Source organism: Pinus tabuliformis, chromosome 4_2 (assembly GCF_031772625.1).
Source record: "Pinus tabuliformis cultivar Carrire ecotype Pingquan chromosome 4_2, CPIR1, whole genome shotgun sequence".
In the NCBI taxonomy this organism is placed as follows: Eukaryota; Viridiplantae; Streptophyta; class Pinopsida; order Pinales; family Pinaceae; genus Pinus; species Pinus tabuliformis.
The window spans coordinates 85,112,349-85,135,176 of record NC_142304.1 but is presented as its reverse complement, the minus strand read 5'-3'; the positions used below and the strand labels follow the sequence as shown (position 1 = coordinate 85,135,176).

Sequence of the window (22,828 nt, the reverse complement as noted above, 5' to 3'; positions counted from 1 at the left end):
GTGTAACATATATCATTGGAAAGGTCTCAAAATATGTTCTTTAACTAAGTATCTTTCTCTTTCATTTGGATAGTGTTTAAAATAGACAGAAACCATTTTCAACAATATCTCCATTTATTATTGATGGCATTATTTTGACACTTGTTTCACCTATCTTCATTCTCTCCATACTCTGTGTTAGCTAACCCACCCCCCACCCCGACTACAATTTCTCCCCCTTTGGTATCGATAACAAAGGATGCTCCTCCTATTTGCATATTTTAAACACTTCTTGACTAGTGTTCCTCTTTTTTTGACACTGAGGAAATTTGAATCCAACAGGTTGTATGATTCAAGGTGGAAAGAACTTTCTCACCAATCACGAAATCATAAATTGGTCAATTATCACTGTCAACTCTAGGCCAAGTTGTGTACGAAGCAATGCAAATGGATATGGTCTATTATGATTGAGCATAAGTTACTTTTCTTAGCCTCTTATCTTGATTCTAGGCATTACCTCAAGGAACCTTGCCCAAGTTGTGCGCTCTCATTGTCTCCAAAACCAAAAACCAACCCTTGTTTGTAACCACAATTGGCAATGCAAATGGATATGGTCTATTATGATTGAGCATAAGTGACTTTTCTTAGCCTCTTATCTTGATTCCAGGGATTACCTCAAGGAACCTTGCCCAAGTTGTGCCCTCTCATTGTCTCCAAAACCAAAAACCAACCCATGTTTGTAACCACAATTGTGTTATACAACCCTATGCTTACTTGAGAAACATAATAACCCTTTAGTGTGTCAAGCACTTGTAAACTTACAACTTTGTTCATAATAACTCTATTTACAAATCCCAAACTTCCAAAAGCCATCCATCCAAAAGAAAATACCAACCCTTCATCAGAGAGGAAAAGGGTTGTAACAACCTTGGGTCAAAATTTCATGTAATAAAGTTAATAAAGGCCAAAATAAGACCAAGGTCATGGGACATGTATTCCAAGTTGAATGCTGGGAAAAAACATCCTAGTGGGTGTTCATTTGGTTTATTATGGCTAAGGGAAATTTTCAAAGGCATTGGAAAAGGCTTTGAAAAGGAAAAGAGGCACTATTTAGCATTTTATTTATGAAAATAAAGTAAAATGGGAGAAAAGGAAGGTGAAAGGTCACATGATTGCATGTGAGGAGAATTGAAGGAAAAATAAAGGAAATTGAAGAAAATATAAGCCTCAAGAATAAAAAGGCTTCTGAGGATCAGTTCACAACCTTTTTGTCAATCTTAGCTTGGAGCTCTCTCTCTATTCTCTCTCTCATACTCTTGCACACTTATAGCATTCTTGGAGCACTCTAGCATTGGAGAATGGAAAGCAAAGGAAGGAAAAGAAAGAAAGGAAAGCAAGAATCAAGAAAGGAAAAGTTGGATCAAGCAACTTCAACAAGAATACTTGCAGGTAATAGGTTGCATGTGTGATTTCCTAGTTGGTTTGTGAATGCATGGTACATGCATGTGTGTATTTGGTTCTCTTGCTGTCATTGGCACTGGTTTTGCGAAGTGTGACAATGGTTTCAGCCTTGCCTTGCCATTTGTGAATAGCCATGGTGTCATGGGGTCCTTTCATTTGGTTGAGCTTTTGATTGTCAAATGGTTTTGGAACCGGGTGAAGTGGTCTCAGGAAAATTTCCAAGGGCCTGGGAATCCCTTGACTGGTTTTGGAAGGATTGTAGTAAAGCCCGAGGGTGGAGAAGGGAAAATTTCTCAAAGTATTGGTGAATAAATTCTGAGGTATCCAAGCTTATTTTGGGCCTAGTGATCCCTTTACCGCTTTTGACGAGATTGTGGTAACGCCTAGTTGTTTATGTGCTTGTTGGGCCTAGGAATCCCTTGACCAGTTTTGGCGGGATTACAGGAAAGCCTAAGGGTGGAGGTGGTTTAATCTCCAGGAAGCCCTGGTTGTTTTTGTCTTGAGTCCCACATTCATGCTTGGAATATGCAATGAGGGTGATTTGCTAAAAGAAAGATTTGGTTCAACCCAATCTATGGTCGAGTGCTACGTGGAAGTCCCTGACTTGGTTGGCTTTTGCATATGTTAATAAAAAAAAATCTTCTTGTATTTCATGAGTATTTGTACTTGCTATTATGTGGCTTTGATGGTTGTTCTATCATGAGTAATATTCTGGTTATATGCTATTTATAAGCATGGTTTCATAACAGGTTCTAGTTATGGCTCTTGATATGTTTGATTTGTTGATGAATGGTTAATGAATGCACGAGTTAACAAATGTTATGATAACTATTACGATAGGGAATTATACCTTATTCATGATTCTCCGATAAGTACCAAACTCCTATGTTCAGATACGCATTCATGACCTATAGATTACATGTTCTCAATATGTTTGATGAAATGACTGTCATGGTTAGGCTTGGATAGGTCAAGGTTTTGACTCAAGTTTGATTGAATGGCATTGTCACCATGTTAGAAATTATTCTGGAAAGCCTCACTAAGTTATGGGACAATGGTTTGGAGGCTAACCTGGAAATTAGGCTTAGAATCCGGGACCACATGCTCTAAACTTGACATTTTGGGCTACAACTGTTGGGATGCAGGCTTATGCATGCAAATGAAGACTCCCAACTACATGGATGCCTTGTTGTGGGAGCGGTTAAGGCTCAGGACAAGTAAAAGGTGGTCAAACTCAGGATTTGGCCACTTAGGGTGGTTTCTTAGCCTCTGAGTGACCTGTAACCCTATAGGATGTGTTGATATGTCTGTTGGTTGTCAGTTGTCAACCTCACTTCCTTAATGGGACCTAGGAGGTTGGGTCATGTCATAGTATCTCTTTGTCTCATGTTTACCCAAAAGACTGGTGAAAGTGGGTAAATGTGGGAGCGGTGGGTTACAGATTGGTATCATAGCATGGTTCAATACTTGGATTGAAAGGCCAGAATGTGTTTGTCATGCATGCATGCCAATTTTATAGATGGTTATTGTTATTCATGCATTGTATCTAGAGTGTGTTATAGTTTGTGACATCATGCATGGTAACTGGGATGATGATTGAGATGATGTTGATATATTGATGTGATTATTTATATACATGTATCGTGCTAATATGGAATAATTTTGCAGACGAGATAGCCTCCCCTAAACTTCACTGAGGTATGTTGATTATGTTTGTATTTGGTTTATCTGACATGGTATGTTTGCAGGAAGAAGAAGATCAAAGATGACTAGAAAAATGGTGGATTATAGTTCATGAGTCTCCCCTTATAGATCAAATGAGAAGCCAAGACATGAGTATTCTTTAGAAATAACAGACACTTTGAGAAGTTTGAAGCCTGAAATAAGAAGTTGCAAAGAAGATAATGATAAAATCATAAATGAGCAGCCAAGAGATGATTATTCTCTAGACATAGCAGACACTTTGAGGAGTTTGAAGGATGAGATAAGAAGTTACAAAGTAGAAAATGAAAAAATCATTTAGTCACAAGAGAGACTTGCCAGGGCATAGGGGAAACAAGCAGAAGTCAATGCATTTATCCTTTAGAGTTTTTCAGACTTGCAGAGGCATGGACAACCACAGATTAGTTATGGACAGGAGGACACGACTAATGGGGCATATGAGAGCAAGTCTCATGGTGGACACAGGTTGGATAGAGATGGCAGATTCTTGGATACACCTTATGGGAGAGACAGTGGACATGGATTCTACTGTAGTTATGGTTCAAATAGGTATCATGGTCATCATCACTATCACCCTTATAGGAGGAGTGATAAGGGATATTTCTCGGATGAGTTCAAGTGATCTGAATTGGATCCATGAAAAAATTATCAAAGTGCCATGACTGTGTCAAATCAGGACAGACTTCAAAATTTATGAACAAAGAGCGATCAGGAAGACCTTTGGATAGTGGTAGTTTGCAGCCAGCAAGGAAAGACAAGGACCTCAGTCAAAGCGCGCTGATCAAGGCCCATGGAGACAGCGCAGGAGGCAAAATTGGTAGTTAGGAAGCCCAAATCAGGAAACAGAGGCCATTTCTGATTTGCTGGGCAAAACCCCTTGAAAAGAAAAAGTCCGGAGTGCTCGGTCGCATGGGAAGCTAGGGAACTGTAAGGAAAGTGCTAAGGTGAAAGGTGGGTCCCATGCTCCAAAACCGGCGGTATATCGGAGGCACATTGGGATGGTAAGTGGATTTGGCAAAAAATGAGCAATTCCATTCATCACATGACACGTGTCCAACGGATGAGAGAGAAAACCGCCTCTCATCACGCGCTAATGGTCGAGCAAGTCAACCGCGCAAAATGGGCAAACACCGTAGGATCTGGGGACCCCATATTTGACGGCGGAGATTTCGTCCAATGGGAAAACCGAATTTGACAGGGGAATTAAGCCGCGACATACAAAAGTTTGAAGTCCGATTTGACCGTTGAGTTAGCGGATGAATCATTCCACAGTGTAACTGAAATACCGAACCATTGAGGAAGAGCTGGTGCAATTCGTGAGAGGACAAGTGGCCACCTCCCTGTGAGACGATGGTGATGACGCAGAGGTAGGGAACTCCAAACGAACAACAACAGGCGATCCGAAGGGGTGGAAGAGGAAGTGAACGGTTAAGGATAAATTGGCTTTAAGCCATGAATAAACAGAGAACAGAACTCGAAGACAAAGAGAGCAAGAGCGAAGAAAAGACAGTGAAGCAAGAAGCAGAAAATAGAGAGTCAAGTTGACCTAAGGCAGAATCGAGTAGATAGAACCAAGCTTGAGAGGTTCAAGCCATCCCTATGAGGATATCTGTTAGGAATTGAGCACCATTGGAATCATCCCATTAAATACCAGAGAGGTCGAGACTTGGTAAGGAAAGATTCTATGCACTCTAGTGGCGTGGGGAATCCAAGAATCACCCTACTAAGAATCCTCTATTTCAGGAGACTCCAGTTGAGCTCCTCATTGTAAATCTTTGCTTTAAAGACACAATAAAAGAAGGCCACCACTGAAAGCTGGACCAAAGATGTAGCCCTGGAGAATAGGGTGAACTCCTTATTAAATCTGTTGTGTTCTTGCATTTGCTTACTGTGTTTCACATACTGTTCTCCATTCTTCCAGTGTCTATTTATTTTGCAATTTGATTGATCCGTTGCCTAAAATAACATAGACACACACCAACACATGAGTCTGCAATACCTTCATTCATTAATTAATTAACTGAGGTCACTCACAAGTGATTTTCAGATCAAGTGGTATCAGATCTTTAGGCTGTTAAGGTTAGACAAGCTTGTGTTGGTTTAGTTGTTGAATGCTAACTAGATCAAAGCTCAAATTAGGAGAAGGAGAGTTGGTCGAAACTAATCCTGAAATTGGGAGAGTCTATCCTCGAAAGACAATGTCAGAGGAAGGTTCTATGGGGCTAGACCCTCAATTCATAGATAGTTTCTTAGCCATAAAGTCCATGGTAGAAGAAATGTATAGGGACTTTAGAAAACGTAAGGATGAAGATTCATCAGGCTCTAAACAAGACAAAGGAGAAGATGAGTCACATTCCCATGACCACTCAAAAGGCAAAGGGAAAGAGGAAATCTTTCTCACACCTCCTGATAGCCCTAAAAAGAAAACATATTTGATCAAATGTTAAATTTGATTTACCTATATATGATGGAGAGTTGAATGCAGAAAAGTTAGACAATTGGATTAGACAAATTGATGTTTATTGCAGAGTGCAAAATATCGATTCAGACAAGAGAAAGATTTAGCTGACAAGCCTACACCTTGGAGGCACTGCCTTGGTTTGGTGGGAAGGCAGGACCCAAGATGACATGAAATGACATGGTAATACTATCTTTGTCTGGGGTGAATTTGTTTCTGCAATCAAAAAGCAGTTCTAGCCATTGGCCTACATGCAGCAAGCCATGATGAGTTGGAAAACTCTTTGACATTTGAAAGGGAAAAGTGTGCAAGGGTACACTCAAGAATTTAGAAAGAGAGCATTGATTCTAGGAATCTCATTAGACTCACCTAAGACTCTATTGAAGTACATTGGTGGTCTACACAGCTACATGAGGCATAGTATCCTCATGTTTAATCCCACTAGTATAGATGAGGTATTTATACAAGCTACTCATCTAGAGGCTAGGGGAAAGAATGGAAGTCCAAAAGTTCGGGGATCATCCCAACCCACTGCAAGCAAGAATAAGGAGAAAAGAAAGTAGAAATGGAAAGCAAGGAAGCTAACACTGCATAGAAAATCAAGGCTTCATGCACTCACTGTAAATAGGATGGGCATGATGATGAACATTGTTGGATTCTGCATCCAGAGCTAATACCTAAGAAGTTTGAGGGCAAGAAGAAGAAGATCGTTGCAGCTATTTAGAAATATTTGGGGTCAAACTCAGGAGATGAAACAACCATTGCAGCCACAGGTATAAGAGGTAATAATTCTGAAGCATCTACTAGTAATTCTGCACAATCTACTATTGATGAAGAAAATGAGAGAAAAAGACATGAGCTTTTGGGTATTCAAGTTATTTCCAAACATCAAAAGATTGATACTTTGTTTGATAGTGTCTCACAAGTAAATTTCATTTCTGAAGCAATTGTCAGAAGTTGGGATTAGTAACTACACCTAAAAAGAAACCATACCCATTAGGATGGTTGAATGATAAAACCAACTACAAGTGACTAGACAATGAAAACTCAAGTTTTCTTTTGGGTCAACATTTGTAGATGAGGTTGAGTTAAACATAATTCCTTTGGATATATGTGGAATTGTTTTAGGAAGTCCTTACTTGTATAATAGAAAAGTTATTATCTATAGAGCTGAGAACAAGTATCTACTTGTTAAGGATGGAATTGAATACTTTGTAAGAGCTCATAAGCTCAAGAATAATTATACTCTCATAAACTCGGTGTAGATGAAATGAATGATAAATTCATGCAAACAATTCTTACTGATCATTGTAAAGGAAAAGAAACCTGGTAAAACCAATGTATTTGAAGGTTGTAATGCTAAACAACAAGTTGATTTAGAAAAGGTTGTTTCAGAGTATGATATCTTGTTTCAAGAACCTAAAGGTCTGCCACCCAAAAGGGAAATAGTGCATGATATTATTTTGCAACAAGATGCTCCATTGCCTAACATTGGAATGTACAGGTTATCCACTTTAGAGAATGCTGAAATCAAGAAGCAGGTGCAAGAGTTGCTCGAGAAAGGGTTCATCAGACCTACATCACCATGTGGGTCACCAATCATTTTGGTGAGAAAGAAAGATGGCTCGTGGAGAATGTGCATTGATTACCGAGCACTGAATAAGATAACGATAAAAAATCATTATCCCCTTCCTCGCATAGATGATCTTTTAGATCAATTGAAAGAAGCTTCTTATTTCTCCAAGCTAGACTTGCATAGTGGATACCATCAGGTCAGAGTTGTAGAACAAGATGCATGGAAGAATACTTTCAAAACAAAGCAGGGATTGTATAAGTGGATGGTTATGCCTTTTGGCTTAACTAATGATCCTGCTACTTTCATGAGATTAATTAATGATGTACTCAGACCTTTTCTTGATGATTTTGTTATTGTGTATCTAGATGACATTATGATATTTAGCAAAACATGGGAAGAACACTTAAAGCATGTTAAGTAGACACTAGATGTTTTGAAAAGAGAAAAACTTTGTGTTAAACTCTCAAAATGTAAATTTGGCAAAACATCTTTGAATTATTTGGGTCATATAGTAGGGGGTGGTGAACTGAAGATAGATCACTCTAAGGTGGCAGTCATTATAAACTGGCCTAAACCCAAATCTGCTACAGAAGTTAGAAGCTTCTTAGGAGCATCACAATATTGGAGGAAGTTCATTTCTAACTTTTCCTCAATTGTAGCTCCCTTACATGCTTTAACATGATTGAACAAGGTGTTTTAGTGGGGAGGAAAATAGCAGAAAGCCTTCGACACCTTGAAAGAAAAGATTAGTACAACACCTTACTAGCACTGCCTGATCTTCAAAGACCATTTGAGTTTCAATTGGATGCCAGTGACTATGCCATGGGAGCAGTGTTGACACAGCGCGGTAAACCCATATGTTATCATTCTGAGACATTTAATTCTGCAGTAGTTAACTATACTACATATGATAAAGAATTGTATGCATTAGTACAGAGTGTGAAAAAGTGGAAACATTACTTAATGGGCAAAGAGACAGTAATACATATTGATCATCAACCACTTCAATATCTACACTCCCAAACTAAGTTGCAACAATCAAGGCACTATAGATGGGTGATTTTTCTACAACAGTTTCATTTAGTTATCAGGTATAAAAAGGGCATACACAATAAAGTTGCAGACATGTTATCTAGACCCATTATAAATGCACCTACTATACTTAAGCATAATTCTATGTTAATGAGAGTTACATTGAACAATATGCTCAAGATGTAGACTTTATAGATGTATATGCAACTTTAAGTCAAGGCAAACGAGAATTGGATTATCATGTAAAGGACCGACTCTTATATCATTGTGGGAAGTTATGCATTCCACAAACTGAAAGAGTAAAGATAATTCAAGAAGCACACACTTCTCTAATATTAGGTCACTTTGGGGTAAGTAAAACAGTTGCACAGCTGCAAAGATTTTGTTATTGGCCAAAAATGAATGAGACAGTTTCTAGATATGTAAGAGGGTGTACTATGTGTGCTAAAAGCAAGCCCAACAATAGAAAACTAGGCTTGTACACTCCATTACCAGTTCCTTTTCACCCTTGGGAAAGTGTTTCCATGGATTTTGTTGGAGGACTGCCTAAATCTAGGAAGGGTCATGATTATCTATATGTTGTTGTTGATAGGTTCAACAAAATGTATATTTTGATACCTTGTAATAAACAGATTACAACTGAACAAACTGCAAAACTATTCTTTGAACATGTATGGGTTCATTTTGGATTACCCACTTCCATTGTATCTGATCGAGACCCCTGATTTGTGGAGAAGTTTTGGTCAAGACTGTGTGAATTGATGGACACCAAACTGAAGAAAAGCACAGCTTTTCATCCACAAACTGATGGCCAGACAGAAGTAGTTAACAGGACAGTGATCTAGTTACTTAGAGGATATTGCATCAAGCATCCTAAGCTTTGGGATGAGCATTTATGTTATGTCCAGCGTGCATACAATAGAGAAAAAAAAAATTCTACACAGAGATCTCCTTTTGAGACCTGTTTTGGTTTCACACCAAGGTCTCCTTTGGATTTTGTCTTTGGTAAAGACACCACAGTTGAGGGACACAGTGATGTGGACAGGGCAACTAGGTTCATTGAATAAATCCAAGAGATCCACCAGGCAGTACAGGAACAACTGGAAAAGAGCCAATCCAAATACAAGGAAAGGCATGACAAGCATTGGATGGAGCATAGTTTCCAAGTTGGTGACCAAGTCTCGCTATATATCAGCAAGGACAGGATGCAAGGTGAAGGTAAAAAGCTAAAGCCTATCAGGTATGGACCCTTCAAGATACTTGAGAAGATTGGTGAGAATGCTTTTCGCCTTAATATACCAGCTTACATGCACATCTACTCAGTCATAAATGCAGATTGCTTGAGATTGTTTAAACCTTCACTAATTGAGGATCCCGGAGAGTAGAGTCAATTGCCTTCTATTGATGACCTGTTACCTGAATATCTTAATGAATTGCAGGAATACACAGTTCTGGACAGGAAGGTGAGGACACCGCGTAGAGGAGATGTTGAGTACCTCAGAATTGGGCTCAAGGGTTCAAAGTCGAGCAATGCAAAGTGGATAGAGATTGGACAAGTGAGAAAATTGTACCCTCACTTAGTCGATGCTTGAAAACCAACTTTTGGTGGTCCAAAAGCTTTTTCAATGGGAAGGCCATGATCCAAATTAGATCCATGAAAAAATTATCAAAGTGCCATTACTATATCAAATCAGGGCAGACTTCAAAATTCATGAACAAAGAGCGACTAGGAAGACCTCTAGATAGTGGCAGTTTGCAGCCAGCAAGGAACGACGAGGACCTCAGTCAAAGCGCACTGACCGAGGCCCATGGAGACTACCCAGGAGGCAAAATTGGCAGTTAGGAAGCCCAGATTGGGAAACGAAGGCCATTTCTGATGCGTGATTAGTGCTGGGCAAAACCCCTCGAAAAGGAAAAGCCCCGAGTGCTCGGTCGCATGGGAAGTCAGGGAACCATAAGGAAATCGCTAAGGCGAAAGGCTAGTCCCACGCTCCAAAATCCATGGTATATCGGAGGCACATTGGGATGGTAAGCGGATTTGGCAGAAAATGAGCAATTCCATTTAGTGCATGATACCTATCCGGTGGATGAGAGAGAAAATTGCCTCTCATCGCACACTAACAGTCGAGCAAGTCAACCGCTCGAAATGAGCGAACATCGTAGGATCTGGGGACCCCAGATCTGACGGTGGAGATTGCGCCCGATGGGAAAATTGGATTTGGCAGGGGAATTAAGCCGTGACATACAAAAGTTTGAAGTCTGATTTGACCACTGAGTTGGCAGATGAATCATTCCACAGTGTAACTGAAATACCGAACCGTTGAGGAAGAGCTGGCGTAGTTCGTGAGAGGACAAGTGGCCACCTCCCTATGATACAATGGCGATGACGCAGAGGCAGGAAACTCCAAATGAACAACAAAAGGTGTTCCTAAGGGGTGGAAGAGGAAGCGAACGGTCAAGGATAGATTGGCTTTAAGCCATGAATAGACAGAGAACAGAACACGAAGACCGTGGATCTAATTATAGTTATGTTAACCCTAACTTGGTGGATATATGTGTGGCTTGAGAAAATAAGTGCATGGAGATTATTGGTCGGTGCAGTTGGATACATGATTCGAACTTAAATAGGAACACAAAAATTACAAATATAATCATAAATACAGAGATGCAATGGAAAAACACTTATTTTCATTAATAAAAAATATTGAACTATGCTTACAAACAAAATGGAAATAAGATAGCTCAGGCAATGGTAACTTATCTTTGAGAAGAGATGGGGCGGCTACATGCCACCTGAACTGTGTTAGGACGAGGCTCAAGGGCTTATTTATTATTGAAAAACATGAGAAAACCCTAAATAGCCAAAACTTTAACCCCAGCAGATGTAACGCCAACATTTTGTGGGTCCTGTTGGGGTTAGTTGGGTGGCCAACTTCCTGGGGTCGTAACTTGGTCATATTATCTTTGTTTGGTGCATACAATACCTTGTTGGAAATGTTTCTTGGAGTACTACAATTTTTGCCACAAGTCTTGGCCTATGGCAGCGATCCTACAACAGACTTTGAAAAATGTCATTTAGGGGGTCAAAATTGCTCTGGAACTTCAGTACCTGAACAACTGCTAAAAATAGTAAATGATGAAATAAACAAGGAAACATATGAAACCAATTGGAGGGTCTAGGTGGAATAGGTGGGGGGCCACCAATATCCACCTGGATCACTACAAGTACAAAGAAAAGAGTTCATCATTGGGTAAGAGGTTGTGCATTTGAGATGAACGGTATGCCTACATCAGTGCATCTGAATGTGCTTCCATTGGGATTGTACAACATGCTTATGGGTATGGATTGGTTATACTTTCATAGGACTAAGGTGGATTATTAAGAAAAGGCTATTGAGTGCGTGGATGGAGAACAAAGAATCTTGCAGGGTAAGAGTAAGGTGACATCCGTTAGAATGGTTACAATTATGCAAGAAAAGCGTAGTCGCAGGAAAGGGTGTATATTGTTTGCAATGCATCCTTTTAGTGATAAAGGTAAGGATGTTGAGGGTGTGGAAGTCTTGAATAGGTATCCAGATTTGCAGTAGTTTCAAGATGTATTTCCAACAGAGATTTTAGAGTTACCACTTGATAAGGAAGTGGACTTTTCTATTGAGTTGGTACTAGGGGCAACACCAACATCAAAGGCACCTTACAAATTGAGCACTCTAGAGATAGTGGAATTGAAGTTGCAGTTGAAGGAAATGCTTGAAAAGGGATACATTAGGTCAATTGTGTCACCTTGGGGTGCACCAATGTTGTTCGTGAAGAAGAAGGATGGTACTCTCAAGTTGTGTATTGATTACAAGCAGTTGAACAAGGTGATGATCAAGAATAGGTATTTGTTGCCTCAGATCAATGACATGTTTGACCAATTGAAGGGAGCAACAATGTCCTCAAAGATTGATTTGAGATTAGGATATCATCAGGTACGCATCAAATAAGAGGACATCTACAAGACTGGTTTCTGAACCAGGTATGTGCATTATGAGTTTGTTGTAGTTCCTTTTGGTCTAACTAATGTTCCATATACTTTCATGTATTTGATAAATAATGTGTTGTGTCCTTATCTGGACAAGTTTGAGATTGCATTCATTGATGATATATTAATATATTCTAAGACTGAGGAAGAGCATGTAGAACACTTGACAACAATATTGAGATTGCTAAGAGAGAATCAATTGTATGCCAAGCTTAGTAACTGTAGTTTCTTTCAAACAAAGGTACATTACTTGGGACATGTTGTTTCCAATGAAAGCACAATAGTGGATCCAGAAAATATAAGAGCCATCATGGAAAGGGAAGCTCCTAGGAATGTGGATGAGGTTAGATCATTCATGGGGTTAGCAGGTTACTACAAGAGGTTCATCAGGAACTTATCACAGATTTCTTATCCCATTATATTATTGCGACAAAAAGGAAATAAAATTGAATGGATAGAGTAATGTGCAACTAGTTTTGAACAATTGGAGTTGCTTACAAATGCTCCAGTTCTAAAGATTGCAGATCCAGATAAAGAGTTTGTGGTATGTACAAATGCTTGCAAGAGAGGACTTTGGGGAGTCCTGATGTAGAAATGGCAGATGATATGCTACAAATCAAGGAAACTAAATGAGCATGAGAAGAATTATGTGACTCATGATTTGGAGTTGGCAATGATTATTCATGCATTGAAGATGTGGAGGCACTATCTTGTCATGTCCCTTCCTAAATTAATTTGGAAAAAAATTAATCATTACATTTTGGGGCCAATTTCGGAGATGATGGGGCCCATTTTATTTTATTAGGAGGTTAGACTTAATAGAAGTTATTTTTGATGTGGTTAAGTTGTACGTGGGGACCACTCACACTAGGATAATACTCACTCCCTAGTTCGAATTGCATGGAGGGGAAGTCGATGGTTAAGTTAGGGACCCACGATGGAGGAGAAAGTGCTCCACAAAATCTATATAAGGAAAGCATCTCTCCTCATTTCATCATCTTTTGGCATATCTATTTTCTCTTTGGTTGCTCGAGCTACTTAGCTGAGTCACTTGTTGTTTAGCAAGAGTTCTTCAAGCGAAGAGCTCACCCTTTCTTTGATGGACTTCAAGTGCCACCCTGAGAGGTCCATCTTCATTCTTCCAGAGGAGGATTTCATTGTGGTTTCCAGCAGTTGCATTCATCTCGAGGTGGTGCATATTTATGGAGGACGCAGTGAAGGGAGGCTGAGTTTGTTTATAACATCTTTTAGAGGAGCTTTGGCCGGGAGAATTTTCGAAGAGGAGGAATAACAATTTGGCTGCCATTTTGGAGAGTTTTGGAGTTGGAGGAGAGTGCTCGTATCCAATGTGACTTTTGCACTTCCTGGCCCAGCGCAGAGGAAACATTTGGTGCACATTTGGGAGGTAGAGTATGAGTTATTGAGGCTGGTCCTTGCCGGGGGAGTTAAGGAAAGCATTTATGGAGGACATTACTACTTTTCTGGAGCCTTGGTGGAGGAATTTCTTGTACCTTTGCAGGTTGTGTTCTTGAGCAGTTTGGAGGGCATAGGGCATATTGGAGGCCGATTTTGGGAGGTTGGATTTAAAACAAACAATTTCTGGGTTTTTGTGGGCTTTGGTCAAGGAACTTGGGGTTAATTTTGCAACATTTTCTAAGCAGCGGAGGTGGATTTTCTTGCAGTTCCTTTCCAGCGAGCAATGTAATTTTTTGGGCAACGCAGAGCATTAGAGGAGCAGCCATTTCAAGCATTTGATATCATTGTCTTATCACTTGGGTTCTGTCACACTTTCCATTGAGGCAAGACGAGGTGTATTCCTCCATACTATTGTACTTGCTCCATTAATTAATTAAATGGCTCAGTTGGTTCTTACTTTTGAAGTTCTTATGAGCATTTGCTAATTGTTTAAAAATTGTGTGTTGTAAATCATTTTCACTTTGCATGTCACTGTTTATATAAGTTTGGAACATTAAATACCTTCTTTGCAAGAGGTTTGTGTTGATGAGTGATCATAATGGGTTGAGATACTTGTTTGACCAACCTAATTTGAATGCCAAGAAATCTAGGTGGTTGGCCACGCTCAGTGAGTTTGAATTCGAGATTAGGTACATTAAGGGTAAGGAGAATAATGTTGCAGATGCTCTTAGCAGAAAAGTATAGGTAAATCACATAGTAGTTATGAGCTCATTTGGGACAGATTTACAAGATCAAATATTACAGGCAAGAAAACAGGATGACATGTATAGGGAGCATATGCATAGGTTACAGCAACAGGGTACAAGTGATCAGGATGTGGATTATCATCTTACAATAGATGGTTTGGTCAGATTTAGAGACTGGATCTATGTGTCCGACAACAGTGAACTCAAGAAGCTTATATTGCTGGAATTTCATGTTAAGTTGTATTCATGTCATACAAGATATCAAAAGATTTTGACAGCTGTGAAGAATTTATACTATTGGTCAAATCTAAAGAAAGAGGGAGCAGAGTTCATTGAAAGGTGTTTGGATTGTCAATAGGTAAAAGTAGAGTGTAAGAATCCAGGTGTTTTTCTACAACCATGGATTTCATCATAGGTTTGTCGAGGACATCAAAACAACATGATTCAATTATGGTTGTGGTTGAAAAGTTGACTAAGGTAGCTCACTTCATAATAGTTAAGTCTACTTATTCAACTACTAAGGTAGCACATGTCTTCATCAGGGAGATAGTGAGATTGCATGGTATTCCTAAAAAATATTGTATCTGACAAAGAAGCTAAGTTCACTTCCAGGTTTTGGAAGGAGTTATTTGCAGGTTTGGGTATAAAGTTGGCTTTCAATACATATTATCATTTGCAAACAAATGGAAAGACATAGAGGGTCAACGAGATTTTGAAGGACATGTTGAGAATGTATGTTAGGCACCAACAAAGGAGGTAAGAGGAGTATCTTCCATTGGTTGAGTTTGCTTGCAACAATGTGTATGAGGAGTCACTGAGGATGAGTCTGTTTGAGGCATTTTATGGGAAGAGTTGTAATTATCCCATCATCTGGAGTGATCCAATGAATAGGGTACTAATAGGATCAAACATGTTGGAACAGTAAAGAATAATTTAAAGGTAGCACAGGATAGACAGAAGAGTTATGCAGATCAGAACAAGGCATTTAAGGAGTTTAAAGTTGGGGATCATGTGTACTTGCGCATCAAGCCCAAGAAGAGTTATTTGAGGATTGGGTCATGTTCTAAGTTAGCACCTCGGTATTGCGGGACTTTCTATATCCTTGAGAGGATTAGAATAGTGGCCTACGAACTTGCACTACCGCCGACAGTGAAAGTTTATGATGTTTCCCATGTTTCTTTGCTTAAAATATATGTCAAAGATGTTGATCATGTGATTGATTAGTATGTATAGTAGGTGGATCTACAAGGAGAATTGCTAGAATCTCAGTGCATATTGCAATGGAAACAACTCATGCTCTGAAACCAAGAATTTGAGCATGTTAAAGTGTAGTGGAAGCACTTTGGGCCCAATGAAGCTACATGCAAGATGGTTGATCAGATGTAGGCTAAGTATCCTTCATTATTTGTTAGTTGAGGTAAAGGAGTTTTGGTATATATATATGGTTGTATTGTAAACACCACAATGAGTTGTGTTATAAATCTCCAATAAGCGATATGGTTATTATGTTGTCATCATTTTCATGTTGGTTTTCTTTTGAGTAGGATGTCATTGTAAATACTGCATCGAATTGAGTTATGAAGCTCCATGGGCAGTATGTTTTGGTTTTCAATGGTCTTGTAGGTTATAGCTGTTATAGAACACCAAGGATAGTGTTCCCCTAAGGGGGAAGGGTTTGTAAATGCCCCGGGTTAAAATTTCATGTAATAAAGGTAAAAATAAGACCAAGGTCACGAGACACATATTCCAAGTTGAATGATGGGAAAAACATCCTAGTGGGTGTTCATTTGGTTTATTATGGCTAAGGTAAATTGGAAAAGGCTTTGAAAAGGAAAAGAGGCATTATTTGGCATTTTATTTATGAAAATAAAGGAAAATAGGAGAAAAGGAAGGTGAAAAGTCACATGATTGCATGGGAGGAAAATTGAAGGAAGAATAAAGGAAATTGAAGAAATAGAAGCCTCAAGAATAAAAAGGCTTCTAAGGATCAGTTCACAACCTTTTTGTCAATTTTAGCTTGAAGCTCTCTCTCATACTCTTGCACACTTATAGAATTCTTGGAGCACTCTAACATTGGAGAAAGGAAAGCAAAGGAAAGCAAGAAAAAAGAAAGGAAATGTTGAATCAAGCAGCTTCAACAGGAATATTGGTAGGTAACAAGTTGCATGTGTGATTTCCCAGCTGGTTTGTGAATTCATGGTACATGCATGTGTGTATTTGGTTCTCTTGTGGTCATTGGCATGGGTTTTTCCAAGTGTGACAGTGATTTCAGCCTTGCCTTGCAATTTCCAGATAGCCATGGTGTGATGGGGTTCTTTTATTTGGTTGAGCTTTCGATTTTCGGATGGTTTTGGAACTAAGTGAGTTGGTCTCAGGAAAATTCCCAAGGGCCTAGGAATCCCTTGACCGATTTTGGTAGGGTTGCGGTAAAGCCTGAGGGTGGAGACTCGAGAATTCCTCAAGGTATTGGTGAAGAAATTATGAGGCATCTAAGGTTGTTTCAGGCCTAGTGATCCCTTGACTATTTTGGTAGGATTGAAGTAAATCTTGGTAGTGTATGCTCATGTTTTGGGCCTAGTGATCTCTTGACCAATTTTGGCAGGATTGCAGTAAAGCCTGGTTGTTTATGTGCTCATTGGGCATAGGAATCCTTGATCAATTTTGGTGGGATTGCGGTAAATCCTGAGGGTGGAGGTGGTTTAATCTCCGAGTAGCCCTGGTTGTTTTTGCTTGAGACCCACATTCATGCTTGGAACATGGCACTAGGGTGATTGGCTAAAAGAAATATTTCGTTCAACCCAATCTATGCTCAGGTGGTACATGGAAATCCTTGACTTGGTTGGCTTTTGCATATGTTAATAAGATATTTTTCCTCCTACATTTCATGGGTATTTGTACTTTTTATTATGTGTCTTTGATGGTTGTTCTATCATGCTTAATATTCTGGTTATATGCTTGTTATAAGCATGGTTTCATTACAGGTTCTAGCTGTGGCTCTTGATATGTTTGGTTTTTTTATGAATGGTTAATGAATGCATGAGCTAAAAAATGTTATGGAAACTATTATGAGAGGGTATTAGACCTTCTTGATGATTCTTAAAGAAGTATCAGACCCCTATGTTCAAATATGCATTCATTACCTATAGATTACATGTTCTCAATATTTTTGACGAAATGACTGTCATTGTTAGGCCTGGCTAGGTCAAGGTTTTGACTCAATTTTGATTGAATGGATTTGTCACCATGTTAGGAATGATTCTAGAAATTTTGATTGAGTTATGGGCACTGGCCTAGAGGCTGAATTTAGGCTCAAAATCCGGGACCGCATGCTCTGAACTGGACATTTTGGGTTGCAATCGTTGGGATGCAGGCTTAGGCATGTATTTGGAGCCTCCAAACCACATAGATGTCTTGTTATGGGAGTGGTTGAGGGCTTATGGCAATGAAAAGGTGGTCAAGCTCAGGATTTGGCCTCATGGGGTGGTTGCTCAACCTCTAAGTGACCTGCAACCCTGTAAGATGTGTTGAGATGTTAGTTATTTGTCAGTTTTCGACCCCACTTCCTTAATGGGACCTAGGAGGTTGGGTCATGCCATAGTAGCTCTCTTTCTCATGTTTACTTAGCAGACCAGTGAAAGTGGGTAGATATGGGATGCGTGGGTTACAAAAGTGTTATTTTTCCTAGCACAAACCTACATTGCCTAATGGTCCCTAAGAATAACCACAAAATTTGGAACCATTTTATCATTCTCATCACCATGCCCCAAGGATCCAACATAACATTATATATACACATATCCATTAGAGTCAAATTCAACTGAATTTTCATCTTCAACAGATACACGATTTACATGAATATTATTCCTCTTGAAATATTTCAATTCTTGTGGTTGCAACTCATCTTGTGGATCATTATTTCCAAGTAAATTGGAACCATGACCAAAAGAATATAACATACCATCCTCATTGATTGCCATAGTATGGCTGACACATTCAAAATTTTAAACAACAAGACCAAGACAATTGAATCTCTAGACCTTCCTTGGAATAGGTCTCTCTAGAGAATAACCATGACCTAACTAACCATGTGAGTTGTTGCCACATGTGTTAACTCACCCATGTCTTGTAGGAATGATAGTGAAACCAATACATGTTGCAACCATTCTACTAAAGAGCCTCCAACATAGGCAACTCAAACACTTTTATATAATGGTCCTAATTTGTAGTTTTATCCATAAGACCAAAGACCGTGAATTTTTCTTCCACGTATATAGTGGTTTTGTCTTTTGCTTAGTTGGAGAATGCCATAGAAAACCTTAATTATGATTTGGATAGCAAGGAATAGAGTGCAAAAATTTATACATAAGATGATTGTTATGATCATGGGAAGAAAACTAATGAGTGAGCAAAGAATCACTGACATGTGTAAGTTATTCTAGTAAACCCAACTACACCATTATGACGTGAAAGTATCAACACCAACAACCCATCCTAATCATCAACATGGTGGGAAACAAGTAGTATGACATTCCCCTCCTTTCATGGTTTCCATATGTTTACCTCTAAACTACCAACTCAAGTCTCGGACAATACATGGCATTTATTTTGACCTCCAATTCTAATCTCATAGGATTGTTGGAACATTGATGTGAGTGAGGGAACAAGGCATGATGAAATCCTAGTATAATTAACCAAAATGATAAAACATGTATTCGTCTAAGTGAACATAGAATTGTTAACTATACATGAAATTTTAATGAGTGTGCATGATGCTCATGCATCACATATGTCCAATAAAAGCCAACCTTTATGCTTCCCATAATGATGTTTTGTATTATGGTTCCAACCCTCTTTTAGAGAATGAAAAGCATTCAAATAAGTTTGGGAATCCATGTTGGCAATGGTTGGTCACTAGCCTTACTTCAAGGCTACCATGAAACTGGGCCAGAATCAAGCCATCTGTTGGCATGTGGGATTTTAACAGATCTGAGTTTTGCAACATAGTGGCCAATATGACCCGCTTAACATCGACCCTTTCGGCAACACCCACAAAGTGAGTGAAGTCTCACTCAAGATTCTAATGGGTGACTGTCAGAACTAGGTTTCCCCAATCTGATAGGATTGTATTATGGCTTGTGACATGTTATTATTCACTGACACATGTTATAATGCCTAACTATTACTACGCAGAGTACTAAACCTTGTTCACCCAACCCACCGCGCAAGACTACAGTAGCAGTGGGGATAAAGATTTGAATGAACTATGGCACAGGAGGATGGGACACTTAAACTATGGGGCTCTGAGAATTATTGGGAAAATGGTATCAAGAGTTCCATAATTAAGTACTGAACGAGATCATGTATGTAGAGGATGCACATTAGGAAAGTATGCCAAGGCAGCATTTTCCAGAAGCAACAATATGGCTAAGAGTGTTCTGGGATTGATACACTCAGATATCTGCAAACCCATGTCCACAAAATCTCTTAGTGGTGCCAAATATTTCATCACCTTCATTGGTGACCGTTCCAAAAAGACTTGGATCCACTTTCTAAAAACCAAGGATGAGGTTTTTGGTCGGTTCAAAGAGTTCAAGGCTCTAGTTGAGAATCTGACAGGAAAGAGGATAAGGATATTGCACTCAGAAAATGGTGGAGAATACATCGAAAATGACTTCACTGGTTTTTGCGCAAGGGAAGGCATCAGAAGAGAGTGGACATCCCCCTATAATCTGGAGCAGAATGGAGTAGCAGAAAGGAAGAACCGAACTATTGTTGAAGCAGCCAGGGAAATGTTGTATGATCAGGATATGTCCAAGTTTCTATGAGCAGAAGCATGCAACATGGTAGTGTATATCCAGAACAAGGCTCCTCACAGGGCATTAGGAAAGATTACTCCAGAAAGTGTCTTTACTAGTAAGAAGCCTGAGGTGAGTCATTTTAGGATATTTGGGAGTTTGGCATACTTCCATGTACCCGAAGAGAAGAGGAAGAAATTGGATCAGACTGCGGAGAAAGGATATCTTGTAGTATATAGTGAGAATGCTAAGGAATATAGAGTCTATCTTCTGGGGAATAGGAAGATTGTAATTCAACAGGATGTAAATTTCATAGAGGACAAAACCTTCAGAAAATCCCGAGAAATTCCTTCCAAAGAGCTATCAAAGGATGATTCATTGGTACAGCCACTTCGACCAGTAGAAATTAGCGCTAATATTTCTCCTAAAGACAAAGCTCCAAAGGTGGAGCCTCAGGAAGAGGAGGAGAAGATAGATATACCCACTACCAGTGGTAGAATGAGTCGAGAACTTAGATAGATACTATGAGATGCACATGATTTTGTCAGGGCACCGAGGAATGAGAAAAGGGAGCATAGACAGCCAAGTAGATACCAAGCTTTGGTGGCTCAGGTTGGAGAACCCTCTAGTTTTCAGGAGGCCATTCAACATCAAGTATGGGTAGATTCTATGGTGGAGGAATACATTTCCATAATGTTCAATGATGTCTGGGAAGTGGTACCTAGGCCTTAGGGTAGGTCGGTTTTAGGGTCGATATGGCTCTACAAAGTCTAATACGTTGGAGATGGCAGTGTAGAAAAATACAAGGCCAGGTTTGTGGCGAAGGGGTTTTCTCAGAAGAAGGGGATAGGCTATGAAGAAACCTTCACCCCAGTAGCCAGGTATACTTCTATTAGATTCGTGATATCCCTTGCAACTCAAATTGGGTGGGAGATTCACGAGATGGATGTGAAGACAATGTTCTTGAACGGGGTGATAGAATAAGTATACATTGAAAAGCCAGAGGATTTTGAGACACATGAGAAGAATCTCATGTATGCAGATTGAAGAAAGCTCTGTGTGGGCTTAAATAGGCACCTAAAGCATGGTACGGTCAAATTGATGGCTACTTGCATAAGATGGGATTGAGCAAGAGTGACGTAGATCCTAACCTCTACTATTTGGTTGTAGAGAATGAGCCTCTGATCCTGGTTTTATATGTGGATGATCTCTTTTCGACTAGATCATCCAGGCTCATAAAAGATTGCAAGGAGAACCTAGCCACATAACTAAGTTTGTAAGTTTGGCAGTAGAAGGGTGAAATTTTCCTTGGGCAAGGAAGATACACTACATAGATTTTGAAAAGGTTCAGAATGCAGGACTGTAGACCTGTGGCTACTCCAATGATCACCAACTGGAAGAAGATTGATGCATCTGAAGATAAAGAAGTCGATCCCACCTTATACAAGCAACTCATAGGGTCCCTGATGTATCTGGTCAATACCAGGTCAGACATTTGTTTCATTTTCAACAGTCTTAGTCAGTTCATGGTAGAACCAAAGAGGGTGCACTAGGCAGCAGCCAAGCATGTTCTCAGATATATACGAGGAATAGTCGAGCATGGACTAATGTACGCCCAAGGAAATGACATAAGTTTGAGTGGGTTCACTGATGCAGATTGCGCTGGAAGTTCAGTAGATCAAAAAAGTACCATTGGGTACTGTTTCAGCATTGTATCAAGAATGACCTCCTGATGTAGTAGGAAACAAAAATTTGTGGCTCTGAGCTCAGCTGAAGTTGAATATATGGCAGCTAGTACAACTTCATGCGAATCCGTATGGCCTAGGAAATTGCTTGTGAATCCATTAAGGAGAAATATGGAAGCGACCATTATTTTGTGATATAATCAGAGTTGCATCAAGCTCTCTGAGAATCCATTCTTTCATGATCAGTCGAAGCACATTGATATCAAGTGTCACTTTATCAGTGACTGTGTCCAAGGAGGGGCAGTACATTTGAGGTACACCCCAATAGTAGAACTGGTGGTAGACATTCTTACCAAGGCCCTAGGAAGAACAAAGTGTGTTTACTTCAGGGAAAAGATGGGGATGGTGAAGAATTTGTTTCAGCAATAGCAGCAGATAGTATAAGGAGTTGCACTGCAATAGTTAGCAGTGAGCTATGGGAAACATGATGCATCATATTCAGAGGGAGATGTGGTACAAATGTAGTAGTGACAGTTATAGTGTCATGGTAATTAGTACAGGTTGTAGAAGCGCAGTAGATGAGGGACAGTTGGCCGAGCATCAATAGCGCAAAGGACCGACGTCGTGGATCAGTTTGATGCTTATGTTGGGAAGTATTGCTAGAGCACATTCCTCTCTAAGAGGGAGTGTTAATTTTGGGTAGCATAAGATGTGCTCTAGCTCTGAAATTTTGTGAAGGCGCTAGAACACATGATATCTCCAAAAACCATAAATCGTTTGGAGAAATTCCATCCAAATGAGGAGTTATTAAAATAATTAATATTTTTAATGGGTTCCTAAGTCTAAACTTAGGAAAATAAAAATATTAATGGGTATTAATAAAGCTATGGGTGAAAAGCTTCTAAGAGACGAGGATCAAGTCTATTTTAATATTAGC

At 39.5% G+C, this 22,828-nt stretch overlaps 1 pseudogene; it reads right to left on the bottom strand.

Annotated features, from left to right (window-relative positions):
• Positions 1-474: 474 nt before the first annotated feature.
• LOC149168315 (ultraviolet-B receptor UVR8-like) lies at positions 475-18,574 on the bottom strand (annotated as a pseudogene).
• Positions 18,575-22,828: the final 4,254 nt, after the last annotated feature.